The following is a 25406-nucleotide window of genomic DNA, read 5'->3' as shown; positions in this document are numbered from 1 at the left end:
GTAAGCCTTCATTAAAATAGTTCTCACAAGTGAAAACATTTAAGGTCATAAATGTTTTAAAAGAAGCTAAGCATAGCAACAGTCAGATAAACAAGAATTAGGACCTTTAGACATGATTTCACACCCAATGTAAAGGCAAAAATTTAAATAGTCTGACAATACTAAGTCTTAGAGGAATATAAAGATACAGTAATATGAACAATACATTTTGTTGATACTTCATCTTTGAAGGGGCATTTATCTACTAAATTTGATGTTTCACATTCATATAAGCTAGTAATTCCTACAGAGAAGCCCTAAAGATGATCTCATGCCTCCACAGACTCATGAAAAATATTTACTATAATAAAACATAAAAAGCAAAAAAATAATCATTGAAAGAGCGTTGGAAAAAATATACGGTGTTATATTCATTCAATAGAGCAACTACAGAGACTAAGATAAAATTACATGTAGCATTATGAATAAATCTTGAAAATACTCTGGGGAAAAGTAATAAGTGTATACATATGTAAAGATTGGTACCATGTTTATAATATATAAAGCATAAAATATTATTGTTAAAGTATAATTTTCAAGAAAATTAAATGCAAATATAAAATGAACACATGCCAAATATTTTATTTAACTCATTAATTAATGAGAGAATGAGAAATATGTCGAGTCCTTGTTCAAAAGAGGACCCAATGTGTATACATTTACAGCCAGAAAAAGAATGCTGACATAAATTTACAAATAGAAGAAAAACAGGCAAAACTGACCTATATCCAAAGACAAATAATAAAATTAATTTCACTGAACACAATTTATATTGCTACCAAAACAAATTATTTACATTACCATCTTTTTTTTTGGAAAATTATGTTTTAACTCTATAATGTATCAAAATAGTCTATTCAAGAAAATGAAAGGAAGAGATAGATAGCCCAGATTCACTTTACAAAATGTGGCTCTTCAAAGCTACTTACATTTGTATATGCAGAATAATCAATAAGGATTTTTAGAATAATGCCATTTTGTCATTTAGGTATAATTTATTTTTTCAACTTTTTAGAAAGGAGATTGGCTAGTTACTAGAGGGTTCAAATGTGAAGTTTGATAAATAAGAGAAAATTTAATATTCAGTAGTATCAACACACATTCATATTCCTTACAGAATCATGTTTTAAAAGGTAATATTTATATTCTACTAATATAAAGTTAGTGTTATAAAGAAGAAAATTTTTGAAATAATATTTTAAATGTCATAAAACTAATTTAGTCTTCAGCTAACAAAGTCTTCAAATTGTCTTATTAGCTATTTAATGTGATTAAGTTCCATGGCTTTTTATATTCAGTACCCATTTCATATATACTTAACAGTGTAGTTAAGCCATCTATTTTGAGCATTAAATAACTTGGTTTAGTTGATAACTAAGCTGTTTCTATGAACACTGCCTCAGCAGTTTATTGTTTGATTTTTATAATATTTTTTATTTTATACATTATTTTTAAATTTTTTTGTTAAGGTAAAATTCACGAAATATAAAATTATCCACTTAAAGTGTATAATTTAACAGCATCTAAGGCATTCACAATATTGTGCAACCAATACCATTTTCTAATTCCAGAAAATTTTTATTGTCTTAAAAGTAAAGTCAAGGGACTTCCCTGGTGGCACATTGATTAAGAATGCGCCTGCCAATGCAGGGGACACGGGTTCTAGCCCTGGTCTGGAAAGACCCCACATGCCGCAGAGCAACTAAGCCCATGCACCACAACTACTGAGCCTGCACTCTAGAGCCTGTGAGCCACAACTACTGAGCCCATATGCCACAACTACTGAAACCCACATGCCTAGAGCCCATGTTCCACACCAAGAGAAGCAACCGCAATGAGAACCACACACACCGCAACCAAGAATAGCCCCCACCCCCTGCGACTAGAGAAAGCTCACTTGCAGCAACGAAGACCCAATGCAGCCAAAAATAAATAAATTTTTAAAAATATTATATAAAAAAGGTAAAGTCTATACTCATTTGTCAGTAGGTACTTACCACTCCTCAGCCCCATGGCTACCAACCAATCTGTTTTCCATCTCTATGGATTTATTTATTTTGGCTATTTCATATGAGTGGAATCATAGAAGATATGACTTTTGTGTCTGGCTTCTTTTACTTAATAAAATGTTTTTAGCAAGTCATCCATATTATAGCATGTATCAATACATAATTCTTTTAATGGTTGAATAGTATTCCATTGTAAGGATAAATCATCTTTTGTCTTCCCATTCATCTGTTGATGAACATTTAGGTTATTTCCACCTTTTGGCCATTGTAAAAAGTGTTGCTGTAAACAATTGAGTACAAATTATATTTTGAATAACTGTTTTTAATTCTTTGGCATGGATATACAGAAGTGGAATTCCTGGACCATAAGTTAACCTTATGTTTAGAGTGAAAGTTTTGTGAGGAATTACCAAACTATTTTCCATAGCAGTTAGACCGTTTCACATCCCCATCAATAACATAAGAGGTTTCCAATCTCTATATATCCTCATCAGCAGTTAGTATTTCAAGTTTTAAAATTATAGTCATTTAGTAGGTGAGAAATGGAACCTCATTGTTGTTTTGCATTTACTTAATAACTAACGGCGTTGAGCATCTTTTCATGTGCTTGTTGGCCATTTGTGTATTTTCTACACAGAAATGTCTATGCAAATTCTTTGCCCATTTTTAAATTGGATTGTCTTTTTTTCCTTTAGTAAGAGTTTTTAAAATATATTCCGGATACTAAACCTCAGAAGATTAATGATTTGTAAGTAATTTCTCTCATTCTGTAAGTTGTCTTTTCACTTTCTTGATAGGGTCCTTTAATGAACAAGATATTTAATTTTGATGAACTTCAATTAATTTATTTTTTATCTTCTGTGCTTTTGCTTTTGGTGTCATATCTAAGATTCAACTGCCAAATCTAAGATGATTAGGTATCCTTCTTATCATTACTGCTGAGAATTTTATAACTTTAGCTGTTACATGTAGGCTTTTGTATATAATATGACATAGGGGTCCACCTTCATTTTTTTTTTTAATGTGGATATCCAGTTATCCCAGTACCATTTGTTTAGAGAATATTCTTTAGTTGTTCAATGGTGTTGCACAATTGTCAAAAATCAATTGACCAAAGATGTATGGTTTTATTTCTAGACTCTTCATTCTGTTCAGTTGATCTAAATGCCTGTTCTTACACTAGTAACACATTGTTTCGATTGCTATATTTTTGCAGTGAGCTTTGAAATCAGAAAATTTTAGTTCTCAATTTGTGCTTTTTTGAGATTGCTTTGTCTGTTTTTGATCCCTTACAATTCCATATAAATATTAGGATGAGCTTTTCTATTCCAGCAAAAAGAGCAGTTGGGATTTTGATAGCAGTTGCCTTGAATCTGATGTTTGAGTAGTGTTGCCATCTTAATACAATTAAGTCTTCAAATCCTTGAATATAGAATGACTTTCCTATTAGTTATCTCTTATTTAATTTCTTTCAGCAATGTTATATTGTTTTCATTGTGCAATCCTTGCACCTACTTGGTTAAATTTACTTCTAAGTAGTTTATATTTTTGATGCTATTGTAAATGGAATTATTTTTTTAATTTCAATTTCAGATTATTCATTCTTAGTGTGTGTATATATATGTACAAAATTTTTTTTTTGTATATGTGGTGATCTCGTATCCTGACACTTTGCTGATTTTTTTAATGAGTTTGGATAGTTAAACCTTACAGCCTTTCACCATTGGTATGATATTAACTGTGAGCTTTTCACGAATGCACTTTATCCTGTTGAGGAAGTTGGCTTCAATTCCTATTTTGCTGAGTGTTTTCTTTATGAAATGGTATTGCATTTTGTCAGATATTTCCTCTGAATTGAGATAATAGGTTTTTTTTCTTTAATCTATTAATATAGTATAACATATTGATTAATTTTTATTGAAACTTTCTTCAATTCCTAGGATAAATTTCACTTGGTCATGATGTATAATCTTCTTAAAATGCTTCTGGATTCAGTGTGCCATACTTGAGTATTTTTGTATCTATATTCATAAAGTATATTTTTCTGTAATTTTATTGTTTATCTGGTTTTGGTGTCAGGGAAGTGCTAGCCTCAGGGAATGAGTTAAGAAGTGCTCTTCTATTTTTTCGGAGAAGTTCAAGTATAAATCGTGTCAATTATTCTTCTTTAAATGGTTGGTAGAGTTCACCATTGAAACCATTCCTTCTGGGCTTTTCTTCATTGAGCTGTACTAATTGCTAATTCAAAATTTGTATTCTTATAGCTCTGTTCAGACTTTTTTATTTATTCTTGATCAGCACTTGTAATTTTTGTGTTTCTAGGAATTTTTTCCATTTCACCAAGGTTATCTAATTTGTTTTTGTACACTTTGTCAGAGTATTATAATTGTTTTTATTTCTATAATTGTCTGTAGTATATCCCATTTTCATTTCTGATTTAGTACATTGAGTCTTCTCTTTTTTTCTTTTTCAGTTTATCTAAAGATTTGTCAATTTTGTTGATCCTTTTAAAGAACCAACTTTTGTTTTCATTGATTCTCTCTTGTTTTTCTATTCTCTATTTTTTTGTCGCTGCTCCAATGTTTTGTGATCCCCAGCAATCCTAAATTTTTTCATTGTTGTAGCTCACTCTTTGTAAAGTTCTGTGGATTTTGGTAAAATGCATAATGTCTCATAAATGCAATTAAAATATCATTGAGAATAGTTTTACCACCCCCAAAAAATTCCCTTCTGCTTCATTTATTTAAATTTTTTCCCTCTTGATACCCTGCCTATCACGGACCATTTCATTGTCTCTATAATTTTCTCCTTCTAGAATGTCATAAGTAGAATCATACAGTATGTCAGTTTTTTCAAACTAGCTTGCTTCACTTATCAATATGCATTTAAGTAGTTTGATAGCTCATTGTTTTTTACTGTTCAATAGTATTTCATTGTATGGATATATCATAGCTTTTTTTATGCACCCATCTATTGAAGGACATCTTTTTGCTTCCAGTTTTTGACAATTATACCTAAACCTACTATAAACATTGGTGTGTAGATGTTTTCAGACATAAGCTTTAAGTTAGTTGGATGAATAAATAGTAGTGTAGTTGCTGGATCTTTTGGTAAGATTGTGTTAAGCTTTGCAAGAAACTGCCAAATTTTTACTAAATTAGGCCTTATTCTGGGCCCTAAAATCTTAAAAAATGCATGTTCTCAGATCATAGTAGAGTTAAATTAGAAATCAGTAACAGAAAAATGTCTGAAAAATATTCCAAATATTTGGAATCTACATAAGGCACATCAAAATAACTGATGGTCAAAGGAGAAATCAAAAAGAAAATTGGAAAATATTTTAAACTGAGTGAAAATGAAAATAATACAACATATAAAAATTTATAGGAAACAGCTAAGTCAGTACTTAGAATAAAATTTAGGGTACAAAAAGTCTATTTTGAATAGTAAAATATCTCAAATTAATGAACCCATTCCCCATGAAGTAACTAAAAAACAGGAGCAAATGGGATATAAAGTAAGCAAGAAAAAATGAAAAGATGAAGATAAGACTAGAAATTAATAAAATAGAAAACAGAAAAACAATAGAAAAATAAAGCTATTTATCTTTGAAGAAATAAAAACATGTTGATGAGCCTCTAGTCAAACTACTCAGGAGGAAAAGAGAGAAGCAGAGACAGAGAGAGGAAACAAAAATTAACAGTGGTTAAAACATCTAGGGGACTGCCTGGTGGTCCAGTGGTAAAGAATCTGCCTTCCAATGCAGGGGATGTGGGTTTGATCATTGGTCGGGGAACTAAGATCCCACATGTCGTGGGGCAACTAAACCCACGTGCCACAACCGCTGAGCTCACACACCTCAACAAGGGAGCCTGCGTGCCACAAACTACAGAGCCCATGTGCTCTGGAGCCTGTGCGCCACAACTACAGAGAGAAAACCTGCACGACATAACTAGAGAGAACCTCACGTCCCACAACGAAAGATCCAGCATGCCTCAATGAAGACCCCACGTGCTGCAACCAAGACCCAACACAGCCAAAAAAATAAATAAAAATAAAATAAATAAACAAATGAATATTTTTAAAAAGAGTTAAGGTTTAAAAATAATCTAGTAATGTGATCAACTGGTAATTTTTTTATTCTAATCTCTTACATTTTGTTGAAGGTTAAGTAAAGTAGAAGTTATTTTGTTGTACATTTCTTCTCAAATACTCAAAGTAATAACAACGTAATAAATTGTTTAATTTTTGTAAAAATACCAATAATTTATTAATTCATTCAACCTATCCAGAGAGTGCTCTAGGCCCCAGATATACATAAATAAAATAGCTAAATAGGTAGATAGATAAATATACCGTTGACTCTTGAACGACAAGGGGTTTGAACTGTGTCGGTCCACTTATACTTGGAATTTTTTCAGTAAATGTACAGTAAGTCCTCTATATTTGCAGGTTTCACATCTGAGGATATGGAGGGCTGACTGTACTATGCCATTTCCACTGTCAATGAAAAAAAGTGTTTACACGATTTTATGACAAATCTACTCATTTTTAATACCCATCCTGATTGGCAAAACAGAAATTCCTTGACATTTATATAGTAATTCTCAGTGAAAATATTAGGGGATAGTTCTGTTTTGTAAGGAGATAAGAGATTTTATTTAATTATCTATTTCTTCTATACAAATATATCTGATTTTATTTTATTTCTATCATCTGGGGAAAACTGTGGTGAAGAATATATGTTTAGAAAATAACACATTTGATTGAGGTCATTACTTTATTTCCATAGCATTATCAAAGTTGTCCATTATAATTCTTTTGATTTTCTTTTTATGTTAGCCATTAACTTATTATTACATATTTGGAGTATTTATGCATTTTTATTGAATTACTTAAAATTTTTAATCTATTCTTACAAAATATAATTTGGATTTTTTCTACCTTATATATTCCAATTTCTAATTTATTAATTTATTATTTTTAATTTTACATTCATTATGCTTTTTTTTTCCCTTGGGTTTATATAATTGTATTTTTAAAAATTCTTTAATTGGTTACATAAGTCGTTTACTTTGACTTTTGTTTTTTTAGTCAGTAAGTATTTATTAGTATAACTTTTACTTTTCCATTGGGTTTTATTTAATCCACACAGTTCAATATGTAGAATTTATTTTTAATTTCTCTTATATGATGTAGTAACTGGTACCTGAATAGCCCTCATGTGAAAGTAACATGCAAAATTAGGCAAATTGTATTTGAAAACACTTCTCAGGAATCATACATCAGTAATCTAACTGTAGTCCCTTTGAGAAGGAAAATCACAAGGTGAGCCCCAGGTTTGCCCTTGTTCTCATGGACACTTTCCCAGGCATGATGTAGCAAGGTGATTCCAATGAGAGCATGGTGGACCTACTGGACTAATTAGCAAAGAAATATGCCAAGTGAAGCAGTTAGAATCCATGGAGTGCAGCACTGGAAGTGAGGAGCTATGCATAGAAGGTGTTCTAGAAGTCCATGTGGAAGTCTTCTACAACTCTACAGCTAATAACCATACCGAACAGGCACAAGACTAGACTATCCAAAAACTACCAGGGAGTTGAACACTGAACAGAAGTACTAGAAGATGAGCAGTGCTGGATTAGAGTAGTGCCAGAGTAGACATATCTCCTTAACACCATATTATAGACAAACCTTGCAAACAGATTTGCCTTAGGCGTAAGAACAACGCCATAGAAGTAAAAAAAAAAAAAAAATTCCAGAAATTAAATAACACACTGTTAAATTATGTGTGTTTCAAAGACTAAATCAAACTGGAGGTTAGAAAATATTTCAAATTGAATCATAAAAATACAACATATCAAAATTGTAGAGATTCGGCTAAATAAGCACTCAGAGGGAAATTTGTAGTTTTATTTGTTTTACTGAAATATACTGAATAGTTGATGTACTATATTATGCTTAGTTTCAGGTGTACTGCATAGTGCAGTACATTATGAATACATTATGAAATGGTCAGCAGTATAAGTCTAGTAACCATTTGTCCTCATAAAATGTTATTACAATATTATTGACCAAATTCCTTATGCTGTATATTACATTCCTGTGACTTACTTATTATTTAACTGGAAGTTTTTACCTCTTAATTCCCCTCACCTGTTTTGCCTATAGGCAAAATTCCACTCACAGCCCTCCCCTCTGCCTACCACCCATCTGTTCTCTGTATCTGTGAGTCTGTTTTCATTTTGTTTTGTTTATTTGTTTTGTTCTTTTAGGATTGCACATATAGGTGAGATCATATGGTATTTGTCTTTCTCTGCCTGGCATATTTCACTTAACAAAATACCCTCTGGATCCACCCATGTAGTCACAAATGGCAAGATTTTATTTTTTATGGCTGAGTAACATTTCATTGTGTGTGTGTGTGTGTGTGTGTGTGTGTGTGTGTGTGTGTAATCACTTGGTCATTAGCCATTCATCTATCAATGGACACAGGTTGTTTCCCTACCTTGTGTATTATAAATAATACTGCAATGAACATTGGTGTGCATATATTTTTTCAAATTAGTGTTTTTGTTTTTTCCAGGTAAATAACTAGATGTCAAATTGCTAGATCATATGATAGCTCTATTTTCAATTTTTTGAGGGACCTTCATACTGTTTTCCATAGCAGCTGTACCAATTTACAATCCCACCAACAGCACACAAGGGTTCCCTTTTCTCCATATCCTCACCAACACTTGTTATTTGTTGTCTTTTGCATGGCAGCCATCTGACAGGTGCAAGGTGGTATCTCAGTGATTTTGATTTACATTCCCCTGATGATTAGTGACGTTGAGCATCTTTTCATGTGTCTGATGGCCACCTGTATGTCTTCTTTGAGAAAATGCTTATTCATTTCCTCTACCCATTTTTAATCAGGTTGTTTGTCTTTTTGATGTTGAGTTGAAAAATAAAATAAATAATCTACAATCAGTTAGTAATAGATGAGAAAACATTTTTATAGTGTTTAAGATGATTTCAAGTGATAGGGCAAGGTGTGGAGTATCTATTTTTGTTGGTTTGGCCAAGGGAGACCTCTCTGCTGAAATGACCTATAAACAGTGTATGAGTTTCTCAGGACTGCCATAACAAAGTACCATAACTAGATGGTTTAAAATGACAGAAATTATTGTCTCACAGTTCTGGAAGCCAGAAGTCTAAAATCAAGGTGTCAGAAAGGCTATTTTCCTTCTGAGACTAGGTAGAATCCTCCCTTGCCTCCTTCTAGGTACTAGCGGTGCCATCAATTCTAGGCTTGAAGCTGCATCACTCCAGTCTCTGTGTCGGTAACCACATCGTGTTCTCTATGTGTCTCTGTCTTTTCACACAGCATTCTCCTGTGCCTTCACATTGGTTTCTTAAAAGCACACCTGTCATATGTGGTAAAATGCCCACCCTACTCCAGACTGACCGAATCTGAACTTAACTACTTACATCTGCAATGACCCTATTTCCAAATAAGGTCACATTCTGAGGTACTGGGGCCTTTTGAGGTGAGGCACAATTAAACCCATAACAAACAGTAAGCTAAAGTACAATGGGAATTGAGCCAGAAGACCTAGAAGAAGAGCATTCCTAGTAGACATCATAGCCTCTAAAGCAGAAGCAAGCTGATGTGTACAAGTGCGGTCACCATTCATTCCAGTTTTCCCTGGGAAGTCATAGTTCATTCCTGTTGTCTCAGTATAAGTACTAATAGATTCCCATTTCATTTTCAAAAACTCAAATACTCCCTCGTGGACCACGAATTAAGTGTTCTCCTTATGTGTGAGGAACAAGAAGTTCAGTGTTGCTGAAACAAAGTGTGAGTGAGATTACTTTAGAGAGATGGGGAGCCAACCATATATTATTTTGTTTGCCCAGTTTAGGTCTTTGAATTTTATTTTGCATCACATGGGAGGAGTTTTTTAGCTTTTTAGTTTTTTTAGGGTAAAATAGTATTTATTGAATTACAACACATAAAGAAATATGCAAAAAATCATAAATATAGCTTACCAAATGGTTCAAAAATGAACATACCAATGTAATTACCAAAGCTAAGAGATGGAGCATCACTACCAATCTTAAAACTTCCCTTCAGGGCTTCCCTGGTGGCGCAGTGGTTGAGAGTCCGCCTGCTGATGCAGGGGAGACGGGTTCGTGCCCCGGTCCGGGAAGATCCAACATGCCGTGGAGCGGCTGGGCCTGTGAGCCATGGCCTCTGAGCCTGCGCGTCTGGAGCCTGTGCTCCGCAACGGGAGAGGCCACAACGGTGAGAGGCCCGCGTACCGCAAAAAAAAAACCCCAAAAAACAAAACAAAAAAAACTTCTCTTTACCATCTCTATACATGTCTCCCCTTCCTCATCCAAACATCAAACACTTATTTGTTAATTTTAAACAGATGGAACCAAACCATGTACATCACTTGATGTTTTGGATCTTTTACATTCAATATATGATTGGTAGATTAATGCAAAATAATGTATGTATGTACTTTACTGTTAATGGGGAATTTTGTCATTTCTAATCTTTTAACTCCATCAGCTGTGGGAAACATTGGCACAGACTGCAGAGGTCTTCAGTAGCTAAGACTCTGGAGGTCCTGTGGGTGGCAGTAGTGGCTAGGACAATTGGGATACTTGAAGGTAAAACTAAAATACCTCGGAATCCTTGGAGGTGAACCTACATAAATGGTTCCATGATTATACACAATCAAATGTGAGCTTCTTTGCTGGGGTACTTTTTGAAGAATTTCATGTTGTTTGTTCTGACTCCATTATGGTCCTTTATAGCTGTCACGTTTCATGGTTCTTGAAAAGAATCTACCAGCTTCCTCTTAATTGTTTCCCATTCATAATCTTCACTGTATTTGAAAGCACCCTTAAGCTTGAACTTCCCCACATTTTGTTTCAACTAAAGTGAGTTCCTTCAGGGAGAGCTTTGGAGTTCCCTGTTCTTATGAACTTCTGCCTTCTGTGTTTGAAAATCACTGAGCCACACTGTTCCTGATCTCGAAATGGGAATATGGCTTATTTTCTTTTCTCTTAAAATGATGTCCTTCTTTAAGAGTAGGGGCTAGGCTGGAATGGTAACATCTAGTTTTCTCAATCTGACCTTCCTGGTATGGAATCTCTACCACTTGAGCAAGCTGGATAAGAGTAATCAGGGTTCCAATATCCTTGGGTGTGCCTGGAGTAGAGACTCTATCCTATGAGTGGGAGATGGGTGGAAGAAGGGAGACCCTGATCTCATAGCCATAGCTTCCAGGTTATACTCTGTGACCCCGAACGGGGAAATGAGAAATGCTTGTGGCCTGCCTCTCCTGGTGAGATACTATATTCCTTGACTAGGAGCTGAAGTAAGATGGAGCCCAATTGTCTGGATGTATTTGTTCAAGTTGCACTTCCATCACATAGGCGTCACATAGGGGAGCAGGAGGAACAAGGAGGATTGTCGTAGCTCAAGTGCTAAAGACTCTCACTGTTCTTTTTCATATGTATAAGATTTGGTAGACTTTCTTAAATGCATGTTTCTTAACTTATAGTATACCCTTAGGAAAATTTTCAGACTTTAAATGGTTATTTTAAAAATAATTTTCAGGTGTAGTTGTTTTGCTGGGAAATAGGTGCACTTCTGTACTTACACTCTTTAGGTTGCTATTCTGGAAGTGGAATGAATACCTTATATTCATTAATCCTTGGCACCTGGTAAAGTATATCCTTCCACCTGTTCTTACTCTTCAAGTGTAATTTCCTATTTGGTTCTTGGCCAAATAAGTATTAGAATCAGTTACACAATGACAACTGAAGAAGATGTTGTGTCAATAAGAAAAAATCAGGAGAAATAAAGAGCAGAAGTCAGTAAAATAGATAAAATACAGAAATAGAGAAAAACATGAAAAGTTTTTCATGGAAAAGAACTCAAAATGAAAAGAAAAGTTTTCCTAATACAAGGCTATTTGCAAGATGTTATTGTAGTTAACTGCTACCTAGATGCCAAGAAGCTGTTAACTTCTTAGAGTTGTTTAAAAAAAAGAAAGAACAGACCATGTCCAGCTCTTCATTTCATATTTAGTATACTATTGACTTTTTAAATTCTAAAAGACAATGCAAAAAGGATATATGTAGACCTATTTCACTTATAAATTACAATGAAAATCAAATTCTAGATACAGCATTATACAATTGAAATCACAATTTATTTTTTTAAATGGACAAAATGAACTCTGCTATATATATATAAAGGATGTAAAGATGACTTATTATCAAAATATCTGTAAATATAAAGCAATATATTAATAAATTAATAGAGAAAACTATTTGATTTTTTCAAGAGATAAAGAAAAGGTGATGAATCTAAAACACTGTGTGCATAAAATTACTTGTCAGACTAGCATAGAAATGAATTCCTTTAATTATTTAAAATAATATGCCAAAAAATTTGATAAAATATAAAGAAAAACTATATATGTATGATAAGCTGTTTCTGTTACTTATTCCATAGTAGAAATAAACAAGAGCCGTTTATTAATTTTTATGAGTCCATAGAGCACTTGAGGAAGTACTGTTTGGCTGATCTCAGTTGGACTCATTATATTTCAGTGGTTAGCTATATATGTCTGGCTGGAGACTGGGTGTTCTAGGAAGACCTCTGATACATACCTGGCACTTGGCTGGCTGGCTGCGGGGTTAAGTGGTATGATCAGACAATGTATTTCTCAGGATCCAGCGTGTTAGCCAAAACTTTTCACCATGGCAGCAGCAGGTTTCCAAGAGAGTGAGAAGAAGCATGCCAGGCTTTTTGAGGCTTACATTTGGAAGTGGTACAACAGTATTTCTACTACATGCTATTGGCAAAAGCAAATCATAAGGCTAGTGCAGAAATTTGGAATGAGGAAATAAACTCAATCTCATCATAAGAGAAGCTGCAAAGTAACATTGTTAAAGATATAGATGCAAAGTGGGCTCAGGAGTCAGAGACATTTTTGTAATCAGTCTACTGAAGAAACAAGAAATAAAACTGTCATTGTCGGTAATTGATACAAGCATCTACAAAAGTAAAAAGCTATTAATACAGATCACTCTTTTGTGACGGAAACAGATATAAATGATGATAATATGTACAATCAACAAATGTACCTGAGGCCCATAGTAAATACATACATATATACATACATACAAGTATATGTAAGTCTTTTCAATTAAACTTTTTATTTTGGAATGAGAAAAGTTAAAATGTTATACAGAGATTTTTTGAATACCCGTCATCAAGTTTCCCACATGATTAACACCATACGTTACCATGGTATATTTATCAAGTTAAGAAATTGATGTTGTTATATCACTATTAACTAAGCTCCAGATTTTATTTGGATTTCACCTATTTTTCCATTAATGTCTTCTTTCTTTTCCAGGATCGCATCCAAGATACCACATTGTATTTAGTTGTCAGGTCCCCCCAAGCTCCCCCGATGTGTGACGTTTTCCCCTTTCCTATTTTCCATGATCTTTATAATGTTGAGGAATGTGGACCAGGTATAGAAGTCATAATCTAGGATTTTCTTTCTCTTTTCATATTATTAGACTGAAGTTACAAGTTTTCTTGGAAAGAATAAAACAGGTTATGTGCTCTGTTCACATTTGTCTGGGAGGGGTACCTGACATACGCATGATATATTGATGATGTTAACCAACATTACTCACTTGTTCAAGTGTTTGCCAAGTATATCCACTGTAGTTATTATTTTTAAGTCATAAATTGACATTTTAAAAATATTTATTTATTTGGCTGCGCTGGGTCTTATGTTGCGGCACATGGGATCTTCATTGCAGCATGCAGGGTCTTTCGTTGCGGTACACAGGCTCTTCGTTGCAGCGCACGGGCTACAGAGCTCGCAGGCTCAGTAGTTGTGGCACGCAGGCTTAGTTGCCCTGTGGCATGTGAGATCTTAGTTCCCCGACCAGGGATCATACCCGTGTCTCCTGCATTGGAAGATGGATTCTTAACCACTGGACCATCAGGGAAGTCCCATAAGTTACAATATTTTAGAAATGAAGAATGTATAACTTCCTATGATTGCCTAAAAATATTAATATATTAATATAGCCAAAATGTAAAATAAATTTATACTCAAATATATTTAAATACACAAAATAACAGATGTACAAAAGCATATAAATTATTTAAATAAATCTAATCTACTTTAATTCATCTACTGGAAAACGATGATGTTCTAATTATCTTTAAAACATATTACTGAATTTTATATTGTATTAATTTGAAATACCAGGGCGGTACTTTTAACTTATTGCCACAGGTGTGAAAGCAAATTCAAATATATTTATTTCTATGTCTATGTCTATATCTATAACTATATCTATATCTATGAACAGATGGTGGAAACAATTTAATAAAGAAATAAGCATGCTGATCCTTTGGATTTGCTTATATGTGTTTAAAGATAAAAGCTGCTTTATAAAAAAGAGTTTAACCTGAGAGGTAATATCATAGGCCAAATTAAACCAAATTGAAGACTTTAAAAGAGGATAGGGAGCAGAGCTAGTTTCTGTAGTTTTTCTGATGAAAGGAGGATTTCAGTATTAGCTATAGGAAAAAGTTGCAACAAAGGAGTTAAATTTTATCTGATATAAAGTTACTTAATCTTTAATATTGGATGGGATATAATGTATTGAAATACAGATATGGAAGATCAGGTAGAGAGGGTAGTTTTGAAGTTATATCTGGAAAAGGACAATCAACAGTGTAAGTTTCCCTAGAACTTGGGAAGTAATGGAATTCAGAACTGAGGAGAAGTTATTTAGATATTAAACAGAACAGTCCTCCACTTTAAAATAAAGAAAGAAAGAATGAATGAAAAGTTAGAAAATCTGTAATTTAAATTATAGAGTACTTTAATACCATGTTATTTAATGCAAAAAAATGTTTACAGTGGTTTGCAACTTACTGACATAAAATACTGACATTTTAAAAATAAATTAAATAAAAAATGTGCCTCTTCATCTATATTAATGTTTTTGACATTTTATTACATTTTACAATTCATATAAGCCACTACTTCTTGTATCACACATTTTCTATTGGTTTTCTTATTCTGGAATTCATTCTTGATTAATTTCTTTGTAAAAAATGTGCAGAAGTGTTATCTGTCTGCAAGCACAGGTATAAGGAAATACATATTGTTTCCATACTTGACAAATATTTTTTGCTCAAAATTTGAAGGTATTTTTCAATTGTCTTATAGCGTCCAATATTATAAATGATAATTCTACTGAAAATGGGATTATCATTATTATACATATGTGGCACATTCACTGTATCTATCCAAACACCACAAAAACTTCAAGGTTTAGAAATTTTGCCAAATAAAAAATTATTATATTTGCATACTTATTATAAATATACTTATATGTTTTTAAATTAATATATATTTATTTTCATTGTAATTTGTTTCTATTTTGAATTGAGTAGACAATTTCATGCATATGTATTTTTTAAAACATGTACATGTTCTCATAAGCAAATTGCTAGAAACTTTTGGTATTATTATTCAACTGATTCACTGACAGTCTTAACACCAAATAAATAAAACAGCTAAAAGAATATCTACAGAGAATGATACTTAGAGTCCACATTTAACAAATCTTATTACTCAGAGTGGTAAAAAATGTAAGCATAATGAGCCTAGTAAATTAATGACAAAAAAAAGTAAAAGAAACTAATGGATTCAAAGAATATTATAGATCACAACATGTTATTTCCAGACTATTAAACATGCCTGTGATGAACAATTGTAGGTGGTTAAAATCTCCATTACTTCATAAAGCATTAATTAAACACTGAATGTCAGGAGAAAATCACTAACAGTGTCTCTCAAAGTAAGGTGCATGACCACCTGTATCTGAATCCCTCCTAGGAGACTGCTAAAATTGTAAATTCATGTCCATTTTCTGAGATTTAATGAATTGAAATATTAAACAGAGGTGTCTGGAAATCTGACTATATAATTAACATCCCAGATAATTCCATGCACATTACTAGATAAGTCACAGTGCATTCAGGAAGAGAGACTGGCAAAAAAAAAAAATCTAACTATATAATTAATATCCCAGATAATTCCGTGCACATTACTAGATAAGTCACAGTGCATTCAGGAAGAGAGACTGGCAAAAAAAAAAAAAAAAAAAAAAGTCTTCATATTCATTTTGATGGTTAATTTTATGTGTCAGACTTGGCTGGGCCCCAATGCCCAGAAAAGTGGTCAAATTTTATTATGCTGGATGTTTCTTTAAGGGTACTTTTGGGTGAGATTAACATTGAGATTGTAGATTTTGATTAAAGCAGATTGCCCTCCATAATGTAAGTGGGCCTCATCTAATCAACTGAAGGCCTGAATGGAACAAAAGACTGAACAGGAGAGAAACCTGCCAGCAGATGGTCTTGAGCCTTGAACTCCAATGTCAGTTCTTCCCTGGTTTTCCATCCTGCTGATTTTGGACTTGCCAACTTCCATAATCACATGAGCTAATTCCTTAAAATAAATAACTAAATATATATTATAAATAAATTATAAATTTTATATATATATATATATATATATATATATCCTATTGGTTCTTTTCCTCTGGAGAACCTTGACTAATACATCCATGATGTACCGAATGATTGGCCTTCAGAATTTATATTTACCTCACATTAACTTACATTCTGTAGATTAGGACCCAAAGGATTTTGAGTTTAGACACATCCCCAGCCCCAGGCAGAATTAGAAGGCAGAGCTGCCCCTAACATTTCTTGTCCAAATTCCTGAACCTTGTTCCTTCTAGCCTTGTTTTATCCTTTCTATAAAAGCCCTTTTATGCCTAATATTTAAGATGCTTGCAGATCTTTTGGTAGGTGCATTCTTCTTATTAAAATAGTCTCCTCAAATAAAATCTTTTATTCCAGATTTGGTTTGATTTATTGATACATATTACAAATGTTTTTAAATGACTTTTTAAAATAGCAATCAGAATCTAACAAAACTTATACAAGGTTTATATGAGGACAATTACAAACCTCCGATGAACAAAATCAACAAAAAATATAAATAGAAAGATATTCCATTTTTATGAATAGGAAGATTCCATATTGTCAAGACGTCAGTTCTTCCCAGCTTGATCTATAGACTCAGTGCCATCACAATCAAAATCTCTGCAGTTCGTTTTGCAGATATTGACAAACATTCTAAATTTTATATGGAAAGACGAAAGACCCAGAATAATCAACACAGTATTGAAGGAGAAGGACAAAGTTGAAGGACTAACACTACCTGAGTTCAAGACTTACTATAAAGCTACAGTACTTAAGACACTAGTATTGGTGAAAGAATAGACATATAGATCAATAGAACCGAAAAAAGAGTCCAGAAACAGACCTGTGTAAATATAGTCTGCTGATCTTCGACAGAGGAGCAAAGGCAAGGCAATACAGTGGAAAAAGAGAATCATTTCCACAAATGATGCTGGAACAACTGGATATTCACATGCAAAATAAGTAAATAAATAAAATAAAATAAATGCAGATGTTACATCCTTTACAGAAGTTACTCAAAATATATTACAGATCTATATGTTAAATGCAAAAGTGTAACACTCCTAGAAGATAATATAGGAGAAACCCTAAACAATCTTGGGCATGGGGTTGACTTTTTAGAACAACACAAGGACATAATCCATGAAAGAAATAATTAATAAGCTGTAATTCATTATTATTAAAAACACCTGCTCTGCATTATACAATGTCAAGAGAATGAAGGGAAGGGCCACAGACTGGGAGAAATATTTTCGAAGACATATTTGATAAAGGATTGTTATCCACAATATAAAAAGAACTCTTAAAACTCAACAATAAGAAAACAACCCATTCAAAAAAATGAGATGAAAACTTTAACAGACACTTCACCAAAGAATATATAAGATGGCAAAAAAGTTCATGAAAATATGTTCCACATCATATGTCATTAGGGAAAAGGGAATTAAAATAACAGTGAAATACCACTAAATTCCTATTAGAATAGCCAACGTCCAGGACACTAACAACACTAAGTGCTGGTGAGGACGTGGAGCAGCAGGAACTCTGATTCACTGCAGGTGGGAATGCAAAGTGACACAGCCACTCTGGAAGATAGTTTTGCAGTTTCCTACAACACTAAACGTTCTTAATGTATAATCCAGCAATCGTGGTCCTTTGTATTTACCCAAAGTAGCTGAAAATTTATGTCCACACAAAAACCTGCACATGGATGTCTATAACAGCTTTATAACTGCCAAACTTGGAAGTAATCAAGGTGCCCTTCACTAGGTGAATAGATAAATAAGTTGTGATACATCTACACAATAGAATATTATCCTGGTCTGAAAAGAAAAGAGCTATGAAGCCATCAACAGACATGGAGAACCTTAAATGCATATCACTAAACAAGCAAAAGAGGCCAATCTGAAAAGGCTACATTCTATTAGATTCCAACTATATGACAATCTTGAAAAGGCAAAACCAGGGAGTAAAAAAAATCAGTGGTTGCCAGGATGAGGGTGGGGGAATGAATACGTAGAACAGAAACTTTTAGGGCAGTGAAAATACTCCGTATGATATTATAATGGTGAATACATGTCATTATATTGTACATTTGTCCAGACCCATAGAATGTACAATAGGCAGTCTGAATTTTAATGTAAACTACGGATTTGGATGATTATGACATGTCGATGTAAATTCATTGATTATAACTAATGTACCACTCTGGTGGGGGATGCTGATAATGGGAGAGGCTATGCATGTCTGGGATCAGGAGGTATATAGGAAATTTTAGTATCTTCCCCTTAAATTTGCTGTGAACCTGAAACTACTCTTAAAAAACAAAATCTTAAAAAAATAGCTATTAGAATGTAAAACACCACCTAATGTGATATCAGGCGAACTGCAGAAGGTGTTTTGAGTAGCAGAAAGAAAAGAATGCTAAAATTATTGTCTTGGGAGTAAATAGTTCCACATGTTGATAAGTGATATATTCCATATTTCTATGTCAAAGTTTAGCGATAAGCATTAAAAGAGAGAGACTATGCATGGTTTTCAATGAGCAATAGGAATAAAAATATACAACTTTAGCCAATCAAATAATAAGTTTGTTAAGAAATCTCTACATTGCCCTTACAATTTGGCAAAATGAAGTAAGAAAACTTTAACAGATTTACAAGAAAAACAAAATATCAAAACACTCCTGACATATGCATGAAAGATCAAATAAGTATTTAATAAATTGGGATTTATCACATTTATAAATAATTTCAGGTTAACATTACAGCAAAAACAAATACGTACTAGAAATTTCCCAATTCATTTTATAAACCAACATCAACTAGGGAATGTTAATACAAAAAAAAAACAAGAAATGAACTCTTCTCACTTATCAAAATTTTAGGCTGAATCATGTGAAATTGCCAATTTTATAGATCAAATAATTGAGTGCCAGTAATTTCAAATGTTTCATTTTATATAGGTACAAATTTTAGCTAAAGATAATGAGATACATACTAGCAGCATACTTTTAATTACGTCTATTGAAAGAACTCAGTATGTGCCAACTTTAGAAAATATATCAGTATACTTTACTATAAAAGATGAAAAAATCATAGAACAATCTTTATAGATGCTGATAACAATAGCAAGCAGTTATATGGTATGCCAAAAAATAATGACTTAGATTAGGAGAGACTTTATTTTAAAAGACTTATTTGCAATACATTAGGGAGAACAGTATGACCTCAGGATTGCAAATATCTCAGAATCAAACAGAGAAAAGGTTATCTCTTGCAGGTAGAGGCAAGCAGAATTAGCAGGAACTTTGTGGGGAGTAAGGTAAGCAGGTTGGGTGAGTAGGTGGCAAAATCAAGTGCTTCAGCAGGAAATGCTTTTCTGGTGGTCAGCAGATTCTTCAAATGAGCTGCTGTGGGGATGGGGGCATGCTATGCACCCTAGTTAGTGCTTGCTTAAACTTAGGGTAAGCCAAAGTTTAGGACCTATGAGGAGGAGAGAAGCCTGACTAAAGTTATTCAAGCCAATCCAATAGGTAAGTAATGGCCAATCATAAGTCCTTGGTCCAGTACTACCTATGTACCAGGCACTGTCCTATATTCTTAATAAATATGAGTTTATTTAATCAATAAAGTTCAAATTCTGCAGGGAAAAAGTTATGGTGAATCCTATTCACAAATTCACAAATTTTCTCCACAAAGTAATGTGTCAAAAACAGGTCATTGGAAAAAAAAAAAAAAAAAAAGGGCTTCCCTGGTGGCACAGTGGTTGAGAGTCCGCCTGCCGATGCAGGGGACACGGGTTCGTGCCCCGGTCTGGGAAGATCCCACATGCCGCTCCGCGGCTGGGCCCGTGAGCCATGGCCGCTGAGCCTGCGCGCCCGGAGCCTGTGCTCCACAACGGGAGAGCCCACAACAATGAGAGGCCCGCGTACCGCAAAAAAAAAAAGAACAGGTCATTGGGCCACACTTCAGAAAAGAAGTAGGGCAGGTAGTGATGCACAAGAGCTGGTAGGTGGATAACTGGAAAGAATTGTTGAGTATCACAATCGATTACCTTGTGTATACTTTCTGTACAAATCTTTGATGATCTGTAAACTGTCCTAACAGGGGAATGGGGAGGTATATCTCAGGAGTAAATTACCCTAAAAATTAGAAATGTGAAAAGAAGGAGGCTAAACACAGTTCTATTATAAAAATGATCATGATCACACTACTTCCCACAACACATCAATTAATTGTTGTTATTCCAGGCCACATAGTAGACAGGGAACTTTTGTGGCAGTGGTCACACAATGTAGACTATATGGGTGTGCAAGAGATTGCTCTTTCATATTTTACACACTTATTTTGATTTTGCACTAGTCCTCTTAGATCACCTACATGTGACAATTCGTGAAATTTTAATAATGGAAACAGTGTTAACTAGATAAGTATACTTTCATGCATATATAATCTCTGATATTAAGGGAACAACACATATATTGCTTAATTCAATTCTAGCAATATACAGTTAACCCTTGACCAGCAGGGGTTTGAACTGTGCAGGTCCACTTATACTTGGATTTTTTCAATACATACCTGCAGTACTACAGAATCCTCAGTTGGTTGAATCCCGAGTGTGGAACTGTGGATTGGGAGAGCTAGCTCTGGAACTTGAGCCTACTATAATTTTGGTGTCCATGGGGGCTCCTGGAACCAATCCTGCGTTGATACCGAGGTACGACTGTGTATTTTTTATAACATGGGAACTATTTTCTCATAGACCAATATGGGTTACATAAATGTAAACTTACAAAAGTGAATGTGCTGTGTTGGAAGAAAAAAGACACATGTATAGTATGCATATATTCTATATGAAGTACTAAATGCATACAGGCAAGTAAACTTTAAAATGTTTGTGCATAGAACTTAATGAAAGGAGAAAAACATTGTCATATCTTTCTTGCTATTTATGTTTGAATCAGTTGCGGCAGTTTTTAAATAGTGTAGAGATAATTGAAATACACTTTATATAGGAACTTACTGATATTAAAGTAATTTATATTATTTTTAAAAAAACTCTCCTTAACAAAAAAATTAGAGTGGTTATGGAGAAAATGTACAAAGGTGTTTTCTCAATTTTGAGTACTCCTGTTACACCATCTACTGGTAGCTTTTGAGAATGCTATCCATCGCCTCAAAAATCAATTCACTTTTTCTAAAGTATGTTACAATTTTTTATTGAGAAAAAATATTTCAAAATTCACTATTTACTGAATCATTACTACATAATAAATTTCTAAAATCATGTTGTCCTCTCTGTCTTTTAAATACTACTTGCTTTGGCAATCACAATATGCATTGGAAAAGTAATAGTGTCTCAATCTCTTTGAGTTTAGAAATCATGCAGGTAAAAGTAATGCTAATTAGTAATTACAGTTAATTGGTTCGAAATCAATTCTTTATGAAAAGTCCTCTATGAATATACCACACACACGTACACATACACACACACACACATACAGTTTGTGTGATATTATTTACTATCATAGATATTATAGTTGTTTATTTAACTTTTCTCATTCTCTTTCTTTCTTTCTCTTTGCTTGTTTATATTTTTATTTCATCAAGATTAAGTAATTATGTGTAAAAAGGGAGACCACAATTTGTTGGTGAGTGTATTTGTTTGCTCGAACTGCCATAACAAAATACCATATACTGGGTGACTTGAACAACAAAATCTCTTTTCTCGCAGTTCTGGAGCCTAGAAGTCCAGGATCATGGTGCCAGAAGGGTTGGTTTCTAGTGAGACTTCTCTTCCTGGCTTGCAGACATATTCTCACTGTGTCCACACATAGCCTTTCCTCTGTGCATGTGCACTTTTGGTGTTCTTCCTCTCTTTATAAGGAAAACAGTTCTTTGGGATTAGGACCACACTAATGGTCCTCATTTAACCTTAATTGCCTCCTTAACGGCACACAATTCGGTGCATAAGAGTGGGGGTGTGAACTGATACTACGTCTATACAAAGCAGTCCTGCAATATGTACCATTTGCCTGAAGGCTGTTATCCCTCTATCTAGTCATTTACTTAGAGGAGTCTAATCTAATAAGAAGTGTGGAACGCTGAATATGCTTTTGTTCACGAATGTGTTCATCACAGTATCCTTAGAACATGAAACTTAAGCAATGCCTCCTAAATGTTTTCAGACTGAGGCACACATAGATAATTATAATTCTATACAATGCTCTAGGGTTAATAGACACGGCTGTTACCAGCAAAAGGTCCTGTAAGTCCAGAGCCCACTCAGGGGCTGGAGCACCAAGAGGATCTGTACTTTGGCTCATATGTGACCCATTTGTGGTAACTGTTGACACTGGGTACACTGAGAAGTTCTGACAAAAAGAGACAGATTATGAGAATAGTTACCGGGGAGAACCTGATATATTACATTAATGTATCCTTGGGAAAAAAACAAGATAGAGAGCAGACAGACTGATGAAAGATGAAAAATGTTTTTTTCTGATTATTTATTAAAATATTTTAAAGCCTTTGAAATCATTTCAGTAAGGTTTATTATAATAGAAAAAACACATGTAAAACTAAATTTTAAAGTTTTATTTGTATAAGCAACATATACAGAATTGTGGCTGTAATGAAACATGCCATAATATTGAGCATTTGCCCCAGGAGTAGGAATATAAAGATAATTTTGTTCTTATTACTTATTCATTGTTTTCTGTCTCCACCAAAATAAATGGGGTTTATTTAATAATAAATAAATTATAATGTTTAATTTTGCATATTACCTTTGCTATAGACTGAATTGTGTCCCCATAATTTATATGTCAAAGCCCTGACATCACATGCGTGTTGGATATAATGCCTTTAAGGAGATGATCAAGGTTGAATGAGCTCATAAGGGTGGAGTCCTGATTTGATAATAAGAATGCTCTTATAAGACAAGGAAGAGACACCAGTGCTCTCTCTGCCATATGAGGACGCAGCAAGAAGAACGCTGTTTGAAATCCAGGAAGAGTACTTCACCAGACCAGATATAGATACCCTGATCTTGGACTTGGTCTCCAGAACAGTGAGGTAATAAATTTCTGTTATTTAAGCCTCCTGGTCTGTGGTATTTTGTTATGGCCACCTGAGCTGACTAATACAACTTTATGACTTCATAAATATCTCATAGCTTTTTTATAATACACACACATATAATTGTATGTAGTTTAAATAAAATATTAGTATTCTAGGAGGTATTTTATTCGTAAGACTGTAGTTTTCAAGCTCCTAGGACTCTTGAGAAGCCTAAAAATATCAATAATTGCCTCGTACATTTTTGAAATCTTTCAGTGGTAATTTATGGTAATTACCGCTGCTTTCTCAGAAGTTGACACAAAAGGTTATGCCTTTGTGACACTCACATTGTCAAAGCTCTGCATTTGCCTGACATGGTTCTGAAATTACTTTGTCTCCTGAACTATGTGAGTTATATGTCTGAGGTCGGCATTTTCAGACCTAGATTGGTCCTAATCTATGGGCAGCTTATGACCCTGGGGTAAACCTAATTCTTACCCTGAGAAGAGTGGAGACAGCTTTTCAGGAGTCATTCCATCTGTAGCTTCCACTTTTACCTTTTACCCAGTCTTGGTCGCTGAACTCTTCTCTTGGTTGTTTGGTTGTTTACTTGGTCATTGGGTTTTGTTTCTGGTCCCTTATAATCTCATATTTGCATTTTGTCATGATTGACTACTCTTTTTTTTTTTTTTTTTGCGGTACGCGGGCCTCTCACTGCTGTGGCCTCTCCCGTTGCGGAGCACAGGCTCTGGACGCTCAGCCTCAGCGGCCATGGCCCACGGGCCAAGCCGCTCCATGGCATGTGGGATCTTCCCGGACCGGGACACAAACCTGTGTCCCCTGCACCGGCAGGCGGACTCTCAACCACTGCGCCACCAGGGAAGCCCCTGTAATATCTTCTTCTTGATCCCTTGATCATTATGTAATGCCCTTCTTTGTTTCTTGTAATAGTCTGTATTTTAAAGCATTTTCTGTCTGGTATGAGTGTTGCTACTCCAGCTTTCTTTTGATTTCCATTTGCATGGAATATCTTTTTCCATCCCCTCACTTTCAGTCTGTGTGTGTCCCTAGGTCTGAAGTGGGTCTCTTGTAGACAGCATATATATGGGTCTTGTTTTTGTATCCATTCAGCCAGTCTGTGTCTTTTGGTTGGAGCATTTAATGCATATACATTTAAGGTAATTATTGATATGTATGTTCCTTTTACCATTTTCTTAATTGTTTTGGGTTTGTTATTGTAGGTCTTTTCCTTCTCTTGTGTTTCTAGCTTAGAGAAGTTCCTTTAGCATTTGTTGTAAAGCTGGTTTGGTGGTGCTGAATTCTCTTAGCTTTTGCTAGTCTGTAAAGGTTTTAATTTCTCCATCGAATCTGCATGAGATGCTTGCTGGGTAGAATAATCTTGGTTGTAGGTCTTTCACTTTCATCACTTTAAATATGTCCTGCCGCTCCCGCTTGCAGAGTTTCTGCTGAAAGATCAGCTCTTATGAAGATTCCCTTGTATGTTTTTTTCCCTTGCTGTTTTCAATATTTTTTCTTTGTTTTAAATTTTTGATAGTTTGATTAATATGTATCTTGGTGTGTTTCTCCTTGGGTTTATCCTGTGTGGGACTCTCTGTGCTTCTTGCACCTGACTATTTCCTTTCCCATATTAGGGAAGTTTGCAACTGTAATCTCTTCAAATAT

General features: G+C 34.1%; 1 long non-coding RNA gene across 1 annotated transcript in view; it reads left to right on the top strand.

The window, feature by feature from the left end:
- The window catches only part of LOC125963903 (uncharacterized), a 114370-nt gene that overhangs the window by 6840 nt on the left and 82124 nt on the right, over nucleotides 1–25406 (top strand). The gene's annotated exons all lie outside the window — the stretch shown is intronic.

Source organism: Orcinus orca, chromosome 3 (genome assembly GCF_937001465.1).
Source record: "Orcinus orca chromosome 3, mOrcOrc1.1, whole genome shotgun sequence".
NCBI classification, from domain to species: domain Eukaryota; kingdom Metazoa; phylum Chordata; class Mammalia; order Artiodactyla; family Delphinidae; genus Orcinus; species Orcinus orca.
Note: the sequence above shows the minus strand (reverse complement) of the source record. Positions and strands in the feature narration are given on the sequence as shown.